A 12,272-nucleotide genomic window follows, 5' to 3' on the forward strand; every position below is an offset into this window, starting at 1 on the left:
TATAGATACAGCAGGGCAGGGACAGCCCAGATCAGGGGTCTCCAATCCTGCTCCTGGAGAGTTACCGTCCTGTAGGTTTTCATTCCAAACCCGGTTGTAATTAACCTGGTACAGTTTATCAACAAGCTAATTATTAGAATCAGGCGTGCTAGATCAGGGTTGAAGTGAAAACCTACAAGATAGTAGCTCTCCATGAAAAGGGGTGTAGAGGCCTGGCCCAGATTGAGTGACTCCCTGAAATTACACCCCATGTAAATCAAATCAAATCAAATCAAATCAAATCAAATTTTATTAGTCATGGTTAGCAGATGTTAATGCGAGTGTAGCGAAATGCTTGTGCTTCTAGTTCCGACAATGCAGTAATAACCAACAAGTAATCTAACCTAACAATTCCACAACTACTACCTTATACACACACAAGTGTAAAGGGATAAAGAATATGTACATAAAGATATATGAATGAGTGGTGGTACAGAACGGCATAGGCAAGATGCAGTAGATGGTATAGAGTACGGTATATACATATGAGCGTATGAGTATATGTAGGGTATGTAAACATAAAGTGGCATAGTTTAAAGTGGCTAGTGGTACATGTATTACATAAAGATGGCAAGATGCAGTAGATGATATAGAGTACAGTATATACTATGAGATGGGTAATGTAGGGTATAACATTATATTAAGTGGCATTGTTAAAAGTGGCTAGTGGTACATTTTTACATAATTTCCATCAATTCCCATTTTTAAAGTGGCTGGAGTTGAGTCAGTATGTTGGCAGCGGCCGCTAAATGTTAGTGGTGGCTGTTTAACAGTCTGATGGCCTTGAGATAGAAGCTGTTTTTCAGTCTCTCGGTCCCGCTTTGATGCACCTGTACTGACCTCGCCTTCTGGATGATAGCGGGGTGAACGGCAGTGGCTTGGGTGGTTGTTGTCCTTGTGATCTTTATGGCCTTCCTGTGACATCGGGTGGTGTAGTGTCCTGGAGGGCAGGTATTTTGCCCCCGGTGATGCGTTCTGCAGACCTCACTACCCTCTGGAGAGCCTTACGGTTGTGGGCGGAGCAGTTGCCGTACCAGGCGGTAAACAGCCCGACAGGATGCTCTCGATTGTGCATCTTGTAGAAGTTTGTGAGTGCTTTTGGTGACAAGCCGAATTTCTTCAGCCTCCTGAGGTTGAAGAGCGCTGCTGCGCCTTCTTCACGACGCTGTCTGTGTGGGCGGCCCGTCAGGAAGTCCAGGACCAGTTGCACAGGGCGGTGGTCGAGACCCAGGGTCTCGAGCTTGATGACGAGTTGGAGTACTATGTGTTAAATGCTGAGCTGTAATCGATGAACAGCATTCTCACATGGGTATTCCTCTTGTCCAGATGGGTTAGGGCAGTGTGCAGTGTGGTTGCGATTGCGTCGTCTGTGGACCTATTGGGTCGGTAAGCAAATTGGAGTGGGTCTAGGGTGTCCGTAGGGTGGAGGTGATATGGTCCTTGACTAGTCTCTCAAAGCACTTCATGATGACGGAAGTGAGTGCTACGGGCGGTAGTCGTTTAGCTCAGTTACCTTAGCTTTCTTGGGAACAGGAACAATGGTGGCCCTCTTGAAGCATGTGGGAACAGCAGACTGGGATAAGGAGTTTTGAATATGTCCGTAACACACCAGCAGCTGGTCTGCGCATGCCTGAGGACGGCGCTGGGAATTGCGTCTGGGCCTGCAGCCTTGCGAGGGTTAACACGTTTAAATGTTTTACTCACCTCGGTGCAGTGAAGGAGAGCCCGCAGTTTTGGTAGGGGGCCGTGTCAGTGGCACTGTATTGTCTCAAAGCGGTCAAAAAAGTTGTTTAGCCTGTCTGGAGCAAGACATCCTGGTCCGCGACGGGCTGGTTTTCTTTTTGTTAATCCGTGATTGACTGTAGACCCTGCAACATACCTCTTGTGTCTGAGCTGTTTGAATTGCGACTCGATTTTGTCTCTTGTACTGGGACTTACCTGTTGATTGCCTTGCGGAGAGAAATAGCTACACTGTTTGTATTCGTCATGCTTCCGGTACCTTGCCCTGTTAAAAGCAGTGGTTCGCCGCTTTCAGTTTCACGCGAATGCTGCCGTCAATCCACGGTTTCGGGTTTGGGAGTTTTAATCGTTGCTGTGGTACGAACATGTCAATGCACTTCTAATGAACTCGCTCACCGAATCAGCATATTCGTCAATATTGTTGTTGGACGCAATGCGGAACTATTCCAATCCGCTGGATCGAAGCAGTCTGAACGCTGGAATCAGATTGGTCGGACCAGCGTTGAACAGACCTGAGCGCGGGAGCTTGTTGTTTTAGTTTCTGTTTGTAGGCTGGAATCAACAAAATGGAGTCGTGGGTTCAGCTTTTCCGAAGGGGGGCGGGGGAGGGCCTTATATGCGTCGCGAATTAGTATAACAATGATCTAGGGTTTTCCAGCCCTGGTAGCACAATCGATATGCTGATAGAATTTAGGGAGTTTTGTTTTTAGATTAGCCTTGTTAAATCCCCAGCTACGATGAATGCAGCCTCAGGGTGTGTGGTGTTTCCAGTTTACAAAGAGTCAGATAAGTTCGTTCAGGGCCATCGATGTGTCTGCTTGGGGGGGAATATATACGGCTGTGATTATGATTGAAGAGAATTCCTTGGTAGATAATGCGGTCGACATTTTTATTGTGAGGAGTTCTCGATCAGGTGAACAGAATGACTTGAGTTCCTGTGTGTTGTTATGATGATCACACCACGTCTCGTTAATCATAAGGCATACCCCCCGCCCCTCTTCTTACCAGAAAGATGTTTGTTTCTGTCGGCGCGATGCATGAAGAAACCAGCTGGCTGCACGACTCCGTTAGCGTCTCTTGAGTTAGCCATGTTCCGTGAAGCAGAGCACGTTGCAATCCCTGATGTCTCTCTGGAATGCTACCGTGCTCGGATTTCATCAACCTTATTGTCAAGAGACTGGACATTGGCGAGTAGTATGCTAGGGAGTGGAGCGCGATGTGCCCGTCTCCGAGCCTGGCCAGGAGACCGCCTCGTTTGCCCCTTTTACGGCGTCGCACAGGGTCGCCGGCTTGGGATCAGATCCATTGTAATTGGGTGGAAGGCAAAACACTGGATCCGTTTCCGGGAAAGTCATATTCCTGGTAGGAACGATGATGAGTTGACGTTAATCGTATATTCAGTAGTTCCTCCCGACTGTATGTAATGAAACCTAAGATTACCTGGGGTACCGATGTAAGAAATAACACATAAAAAAACAAAATACTGCATATTTTCCAAGGAACGCGAAGCGAGGCGGCCATCTCGTTTCGGCRCCGGAAGTAAGTGTRAGTCATGAATCCCCTCTTTCACTACACCAGACAACGCAGAAGTAAGGACAGTGAATCAGACACCTCAGTCAACATGTACTCAGACTCTGAACAAGAGATTTAGAGCTATCTGTGGTCTTCAGGAGGTCTTGTTCTTGATCCTTCCTTCTCCTGCGGAGGCAGCTGCAACACTTGGTGTGCAGACATCTCCATCAACACAGGCTGAGTGCGTGCTGCCAGGAGGAAGTCACAGAATGGAGACAGAAACCTCTGCCCAGTGCTCACCCCCTCCACAGTAAAAACACTGTCCTGGGCTTCCTTCCAGCATTCAGAACAGAGGTGTGTGTGTGCGTGTGTGTGTGTGTGTGTTGTGTGTGTGTGTGTCGAGACACCCTCCCAGACCTGCAAGACCGCCTCCCGAAGGACCTGCACCGAGAGAACCCATGCCAAAATGACCTACACCCATACCCCAACCAGCTGAGACCACCCCAAACAAACCCTGGCCACACCCTATATAGCCCCCYCCTTGATCAGACCTATGCCACCCCCATGGCCCCTGCAGCAAGGACCTCAACATGACAGCCTCACATATGCCAGGCCGTAAGAAGAGCAAGAGGCCCAAACCCTACTAATGCACCCCCCAAAGCCACATCTTGCGACCTATGAGGTATGTATCAGATGCTCAACATGCTCTGCTCACACCTACTGTAATGGTCCGGGCCTAAACCACACAAAAACAACATTCGACACTATGGAACACAAAGCTTTTAATATGTCATCCTGGAATATACAAGGTCTGAGGTCATCTGCCTTTGGCCTAAAGAGCAGGAACCCAGACTTCATCAAAGAAATTGGAAATACAGACATTGTCATTCTATAAAAATCATGGTATAGAGGAGATGGAACCACTGATGACCATCCACCAAACTACCAGGTGTGAAACAGGGAAGAGACGCAGGGGGTATGTTAATTTGGTAGAAGACCTAACCCACTCTATTAAATTAGTCAAACCAGTAACATTTTACATCTGGCTAGAAATGAATAAGGAAATKATCCCAACAGAGGAAAATGTCCTCATGTGTGCTACCTATATCCCCCCAATAGAATCTCCATACTTTAACGATGACAGCTTCTCCATCCTAGAGGGGGAGATCAACCATTTCCAGGCCCAGGGAATGTCCCAGTCTGTGATGACCTAAATGCCAGAACTGGACAAGAACCTGACTCACTCTAGCACACGGGAGACAAACACCTACCTGGAGGTGACAATATTCCCTCCCAAATATGCCCCCCTAGACACAACTATGACAAAACAACCAACAAAAATTGTTCACAACTCTTGCAGCTCTGTCGCAAGCTGGGTCTGTACATAGTTAATTGTAGTCTTCGAGGAGACTCCTATGGTAGGTACAACTACAGCTCATCCCTTGGTAGTAGTACTGTAGATTACTGTATCACTGACCTYAACCCAGTCTCTCTCAGAGCGTTCAGTCAGTCCACTAACACCCCTATCAGATCACAGCAAAATCACAGTCTACCTGAACAGAACAATAGTCAATCATGAGGCATCAAAGCCAAAGGAACTGCACAATATTAAGAAATGCTGTAGATCAAATCAAATTGTATTTGTCACATGCACCGAATACAACACCTTACAGTGAAATGCTTACTTACAAGCCAAAAATGCAGTTTTAAGAAAAATACATAAAAAATAACAAATAAAGTAACAAATAATTAAAGAGCAGCAGTAAAATAACAATAACGAGACTATATACAGGGGGTACCGGTACAGAGTCAATGTGCAGGGGCACCGGTTAATCGAGGTAATTGAGGTAATATATACATGTGGGTAGAGTTATTAAAGTGACTATGCATAGATAATAACAGAGAGTAACAGGAGCATAAAAGAAGGGGGCAATGCAAGTATTCTGGGTAGCCATTTGTATAGATATTCAGTAGTCTTATGACTTGGGGGTAGAAGCTGTTTAGAAGCCTCTTGGACCTAGACTTGGCCCTCCGGTACCGCTTGCTGTGCGGTAGCAGAGAGAACAGTCTATGACTAGGGTGGCTGGAGTCTTCAACAATTTTTAGGGCCTTCCTCTGACACCGCCTGGTATAGAGATTCTGGATGGCAGGAAGTTTGGCCCCAGCGATGTACTGGGCAGTACGCACTACCCTCTTTAGTGCCTTGCGGTCGGAGGCTAAGCAGTTGCAATACCATGCAGTGATGCAACCAGTCAGGATGCTCTCGATGGTGCAGCTGTAGAACCTTTTGAGGATATGAGGACCCATGCCAAAACTTTTCAGTCTCCTGAGGGGGAATAGGTTTTGTCGTTCCCTCTTCACAACTGTCTTGGTGTGCTTGGACCATGTTAGTTTGTTGGCGATGTGGACGCCAAGGAACTTGAAGCTCTCAGCCTGCTCCACTACAGCCCCGTCAATTAGAATGATGGCATGCTCGGTCCTCCTTTTCCTGCAGTCCACAATCATCTCCTTAGTCTTGATCACGTTGAGGGAGAGGTTGTTGTCCTGGCACCACACAGCCAGGTCTCTGACCTCCTCCTTATATGCTGTCTCGTCGTTGTTGGTGATCAGGCCTACCACTGTTGTGTCATTGGCAAACTTAACGATGGTTTTGGAGTCGTGCCTGGCCATGCAGTCATGAGTGAACAGGGAGTACAGTAGGGGACTGAGCACACACCCCTGAGGGGCCCCCGTGTTAAGGATCAGCGTGGCGGATGTGTTGTTACCTACCTTTACCACCTGGGGGTGGCCCATCAGGAAGTCCAGGATCCAGTTGCAGGTGTTTAGTCCCAGGGTCCTTAGCGTAGTCATGAGCTGAGGGCACTATGGTGTTGAATGCTGAGCTGTAGTCAATGAATAGCATTCTCACATAGGTGTTTATTTTGTCCAGGTGTGAAAGAGCAGTGTGGAGTGCAATAGAGATTGCATCATCTTTGGATCTGTTGAGGCGGTATGCAAATTGGAGTGAGTMTAGGGTTTCTGGGATAATGGTGTTGATGTGAGCCATGACCAGCCTTTCAAAGCACTTCATGACTACAGACGTGAGTGCTACGGGTCGGAAGTCATTTAGGCAGGTTACCTTAGTGCTCTTGGGCACAGGGACTATGGTGGTCTGCTTGAAACATGTTGGTATTACAGACTCAGACAGGGAGTTTGAAAATGTGAAGATACTTGCCAGTTGATCAGTGCATACTCGTGGTACACGTCCTTGTAATCCGTCTGACCCTGCGGCCTTGTGAATGTTGACCTGTTTAAAGGTCTTACTCACATCCACTGCGGACAGCGTGATCATACAGTCGTCCGGAACACCTGGTGCTCTCGTGCATGTTTCAGTGCTACTTGCCTCGAAGCGAGCATAGAAGTAATTTAGCTCATCTGGTAGGCTCGTGTCACTGGTCAGCTCTCGGCTGATGGAAGGTAAGTAGTGTAGAAACCTACCAAAAAACTATTAGGCAACAACAAATTCAATCCCTTTTAGACAAGTTCCTGGACAAAACATTTCACTGTATTAGTGAAGGTGTAAAATGTGTAGTAGAAAGCCTAAACAGTATATTTGACCCTTCAGCTTCCCTATCAAATCAAAAATTGTCAAACAGACAATCTAAGAAAATTAATAAAATTGACAAATGGTTTGATGAAGAATGCAAAAGCCTAAGAAAGAAATTGAGAAACCTATCCAACCAAAAACATAGAGACCCAAAAATCCTCTGCATTATCATTAACATCAGACTTGTACATTTCCTCAGTGAAAACAATGTACTGAGCAACTGTCAAATAGGCTTTTACCAAATTATCGTACGACAGACCACGTATTCACTCTGCACAGCCTAATTGACAAACAAACAAACAAAAACAAAGGCAAAGTCTTCATGTTGAGTTTACTTCAAAAAAGCTTTTGACTCAATTTGACATGAGGGTCTGCTATACAAATTGATGGAAAGTGGTGTTGGGGGAAAAACATATGACATTATAAAATCAATGTACACAAACAAGTGTGTGGTAAAAAATGGCAAAAGACACATTTCTTTCCACAGGGCCATGGGGTGAGACAGGGATGCAGCTTAAGCCCCACCCTCTTCAACATATAGATCAACGAATTGGCGCGGGCACTAGAAAAGTCTGCAGCACCCGGCCTCACCCTACTAGAATCTGAAGTCAAATGTCTACTGTTTGCTGATGATCTGCTGCTTCTGTCCCCAACCAAGGAGGGAATACAGCAGCACCTAGATCTTCTGCACAGATTCTGTCAGACCTGGGCCCTGACAGTAAATCTCAGTAAGACAAAAATAATGGTGTTCCAAAAAAGGTCCAGTTGCCAGGACCACAAACACAAATTCCACCTAGACAACGTTGCCCTAGAGCACACAAAAAACGATACATACCTCGGCCGAAACATCAGCGCCACAGGTAAATTCCACAAAGCTGTGAACGAACTGAGAGACAACGCAAGAAGGGCCTTCTATGCCATCAAAGGGAACATAAAATGTGACATACCAAWTAGGATCTGGCTAAAAWTACTTGAATCAGTTATAGAACCCATTGACCTTTATGGTTGTGAGGTCTRGGGTCCACTCAGCAACCAAGAATTCACAAAATGGGACAAACACCAAATTGAGACTCTACATGCAGAATTCTGCAAAAATGTCCTCCGTGTACAACGTAAAACACCAAATAATGCATGCAGAGCAGAATTAGGCCGATACCCGCTAATTATCAAAATCCAGAAAAGAGACGTTAAAATCAATAACCTCCTGAAAGGATGCGATTCCCAAACCTTCCATAACAAAGACGTCACCTACAGAGAGATGAACCTGGAGAAGAGTCCCCTAAGCAAGCTGATCCTGGGGCTTTGTTCACAAACACAAACAGACCCCACAGAGCCCCAGGACAGCAACACAATTAGACCCAACCAAATCATGAGAAAACAAAAAGATAATTACTTAACATTTTGGAAAGAATTAACAAATAAACTGAGCAAACTAGAATGCTATTTGGCCCCAAACAGAGAGTGCACAGTGGCAAATGAGGTGGAAACTGAGCTGCACTTCCTAACCTCCTGCCAAATATATGACCATATTAGAGACACATATTTCCCTCAGATTACACAGACCAACAAAGAATTAGAAAACAAATCCTATTTTGATAAACTCCCATATTTATTGGGTGAAATATCACAGTGTGCAATAACAGCAGCAAGATGTGTGACCTGTTGACACAAGAAAAGGGTAAACAGTAGAGAACAAACACCAATGTAAATACAACCCATATTTATGTTTATTTATTTTCCCTTTTGTACTTGAACTATTTGCACATCATTACAACAGTGTATTGACATAATATGAGTGTGATATTTACTGTTCACTTTTTGTTTATTTCACTTTTGTTTGTCCATTTCACTTGCTTTGGTAATGTAAATATATGTTTTCTATGTCAATAAAGCCCCTTGAATTGAATTGATAGAGAGAAAAATTATAACACATTTCATGCAATTCTACATGACTGGAGACCTTAGCAGAATATTTTTTAATAGCTCACAAATGATCGAAATGACAGGCTACTTTGACACTAACAAACTGAGATCAATAAAAACGTCCTCGTCTTGAATCCATCACCAGCCTAGGCCTAGGTGTGTGGAGACACACATATTGTACAATATGAGGAGATTATATTCCTATAAATATAACAAGAGGCCAGACCCAGATGCAGATGGTTTGAGCTCTGATATTTATTACAGTCCAACCGGTAGGCAAAGGCAGGTCGGGGACAGGCAAGAGTTCATAACCAGGTCACTGTCCAAAACGGTACAGTTCAGCAGGCAGGCAGAATGGTCAGGAAGGCGGGCTCAGAGTCGGGACAGGCATGGGTCAGAACCAGGAGGACGAGGAAAAAGAGACTCGTGAACAGCAGGGGCTATGAGAAACCCGCTGGTTGACTTGGCAAACAAGACGAACTGGCGTGTGACAATACAAGCTTTCCAGTTTCACTGATTTACCCACAGCTCATTCACCAGCGATAGTCGTTGCGCTCATACCGAAAGCCTATCTTTTTCGTTGTTCACTCAATTGGCCTATTTGTAAATTGACAACATTTGGTAGCCCACAGTCTTCTTTTTTTCAGCAGAATCGATTTGCTTTCCAACCTGAGTTTTCCAGCGATTGTATTTGAAATATTGCAAAAGGCCTGTTTTGCCTGCATGCGGTTCACTGACAGATTTTCTGCGTGTTCCTGACTGTAGGCATGCCTTGTGATTGGGCTACACTCAATCCATAACTAGGCTATTTATTTTAAATATGCTATTGTTCCTCTGTGGCTTAATTATAGACCTACTCCTGGTTTAGTACTCTAAATAATTTMATTTCTTTCTGAACTGACAGCAGTAATTCAATACATTTCGCAAATGTATTTCAATTTATCAAGGGTTCTGCAGCACCTCCAGCGGCTATCATTCTACAAGGAAATAAATGAAGTGCAACGCTGGAGAGATGAGAGCTGCATTACTTGCTGTTTGGGGTTTTAGGCTGGGTTTCTGTACAAGTACTTTGTGACATGTGCTTATGTGAAAAAGGCTTTAGAAATTGGATTGATTCATTCATGTCTAGCAGAGAGAGGGAGAAAGATCATAGAAAGTGAACCATAAACCCGGACGGGCCCAACATGAATACATTCTTAGAATATTAGGCACGTTTTCATATAACCTTTTTAGGGGGTAGGAGAATTACAGAGGTAATTTAAATTAACAAAATKTTTACGTTGCAAACAGTGAAAATAATGTTTCATGCCACGAGAGGTACCGGATCCTGGAAAATTGGTTAAGGAACGAAACAGTCCAAAACTGAGAGGTGCCTGATCCTGTTCCGGCAGAACCGGCTCAAATTAAGCACTGCGACAGACGACTGACCAATGCTGATGGGAAAAATATTTTTAAGACGAAATATCGCCTAACAAGTAGCCGTGCTACATTGTTATTTCCCAGTTCAACAAACAAATAAATGCTATGAGAATTGCACATAGCTTCCAAGGTGTCTCGCCTGACGGAGGACAAATTAAGATCAAGCTTGCTACAGTAACTTAATGTTATTCAAGAGTTTGAAACCACGTGCTAACGTTAGCTAGCTAGCTAATGATTATATGCTAGCTAGCTGCTAACGTTAATTTGCTTCATAGCTCGCTGATATTCTTCCTTGTTTCATTATTCATTCACATGTTATTCGCCATACTATTGTTACAAAAGTAGCTCGCTGGCTATGTTTTCTATAATTTTATAGACAATTTTCACTCGGGTGCATATGCTCATAAGTGCTACCACAGCCTAGTAGAATAACGTCAGGATGGCCGAGCGGTCTAAGGCGCTGCGTTCAGGTCGCAGTCTCCCCTGGAGGCGTGGGTTCGAATCCCACTTCTGACAATATTTTTTGGAAAGGTAATTTAATAGTAGTAGGTAGCCAGTAACTATTCGTTATTTTTTCTATTGAATTGATCAATGAATGGTGTTCTAAAAGAAAGAACGAAATAAATAACTGTAGCCTATGATGATTAAGCGGTGATAAAACATAGGGAAACATTTTAGGCAATGTTATTGTGAATATTTGTATTTTGCAACTAAAAGCAAATTGATGTAGGCTAGGTCCGCTAGCATTATATAGGCTAGGGTTTGGACACTTGAGTTTGTGACAGGCACGGGGGGAAAAGCTATTGAGAGCCGATATAGACAATGTCTTAATACAGACAGTGGGCTAACAGTGCCTTTAGAAATTATTCATACCCCTTGATTTATTTCATAATTTGTTGTGCTACAGCCTTAATTCAAAATGGTTTTAAATAGGTTGTTTTTGTCTCACCCATCTACACACAATACCGCACAACGACAATGTGAATTTATTGGAAATAAAATAGAGAAATATCTAATTTACATGAATTAGAATCACCATTGRCAGCGATTACAGCTGTACGTCTTTCTGAGTAAGTCTCAAAGAGCTTTGCACACCTGGATTTCYACTTTCTTAAAAAAATTATTCAAACTCTGTCAAATTGGTTGTTGATAATCCCGCTCCAGCTATTACCACGAGCCCGTCCTCCCCAATTAAAGTGCAACTAACCTCCTGTTATTGTAATTGTTATTCAATGGAAAATGGAACGTTTAGGCTGTATGCTCATATAGTTTTTTCTTCATCAACATCTGTTCTCTATCTTGTAGGTGATGGTGTATAATACTGTGGCAACCGTTCTGTACCTCACAGCGTTTCTGGCCAATGCTGCATCAGTCACGCCTTACCAGTACACATATACAGCTACGGCCATATGGCAGCTGCTAAGGTAAGTCAAGAACAGAGCACCTGGTACAGACATACAAAGACACATGCAGACATCGGATTGAAACATTGGCTGCATTTACACAGGCAGCCTAAATGTGATATTTTTTTTCACTAATTGGTATTTTGACCAATCAGATCAGGTCTGAAAAAKATCTGACATTAAAAGATCTGATGTGATTGGTCAAAAGACCAATTAGTGGAAAAAAGATCAAGTAGTAGGAGGGCCAATAACTGTATAGAATGTGGATATCCGCACTTCCTKTGAAAGGTTCTGCTTGACAATGAAAAAATAGCAAGTATTGATTGGAATGTATTCAGACTCAGTCTATATAGCCCTCTGTAAGGGGAGTGCTTGTCTAAACAAGGCCTTCTCATGTGTTTCTGTCACTTATCAACTGATTAGAACTAGGTAAACCAACTATGAAGTCAGCCAGCCTGTCTGTGTGCCTTTTTACGTGTCTATGGCTGTGTTTGCTATTTACAATAAGGCATATGTCAAGCCCTTGATCTTCTTGGGAGGAACAAGCTAGTCACCATAACATTGGCCCTGTTGCACAAAGACATAGGGCTGTTAATGTGTCTAACAGAGCTTATGAACAGTTTCACCATGCATAGGAGATTAAAGCGTGT

At 43.9% G+C, this 12,272-nt stretch overlaps 1 non-coding gene across 1 annotated transcript; it reads left to right on the forward strand.

The window, feature by feature from the left end:
- The first annotated feature begins 10,652 nt into the window (after positions 1-10,652).
- On the forward strand, positions 10,653-10,735 carry trnal-cag (transfer RNA leucine (anticodon CAG)). The gene has a single exon. It is a non-coding gene; the product is annotated as a tRNA-Leu (tRNA).
- The last annotated feature ends 1,537 nt before the right edge of the window (positions 10,736-12,272 follow it).

This window comes from Salvelinus sp. IW2-2015, linkage group LG4q.1:29 (genome assembly GCF_002910315.2).
Source record: "Salvelinus sp. IW2-2015 linkage group LG4q.1:29, ASM291031v2, whole genome shotgun sequence".
Classification (NCBI taxonomy): Eukaryota; Metazoa; Chordata; class Actinopteri; order Salmoniformes; family Salmonidae; genus Salvelinus; species Salvelinus sp. IW2-2015.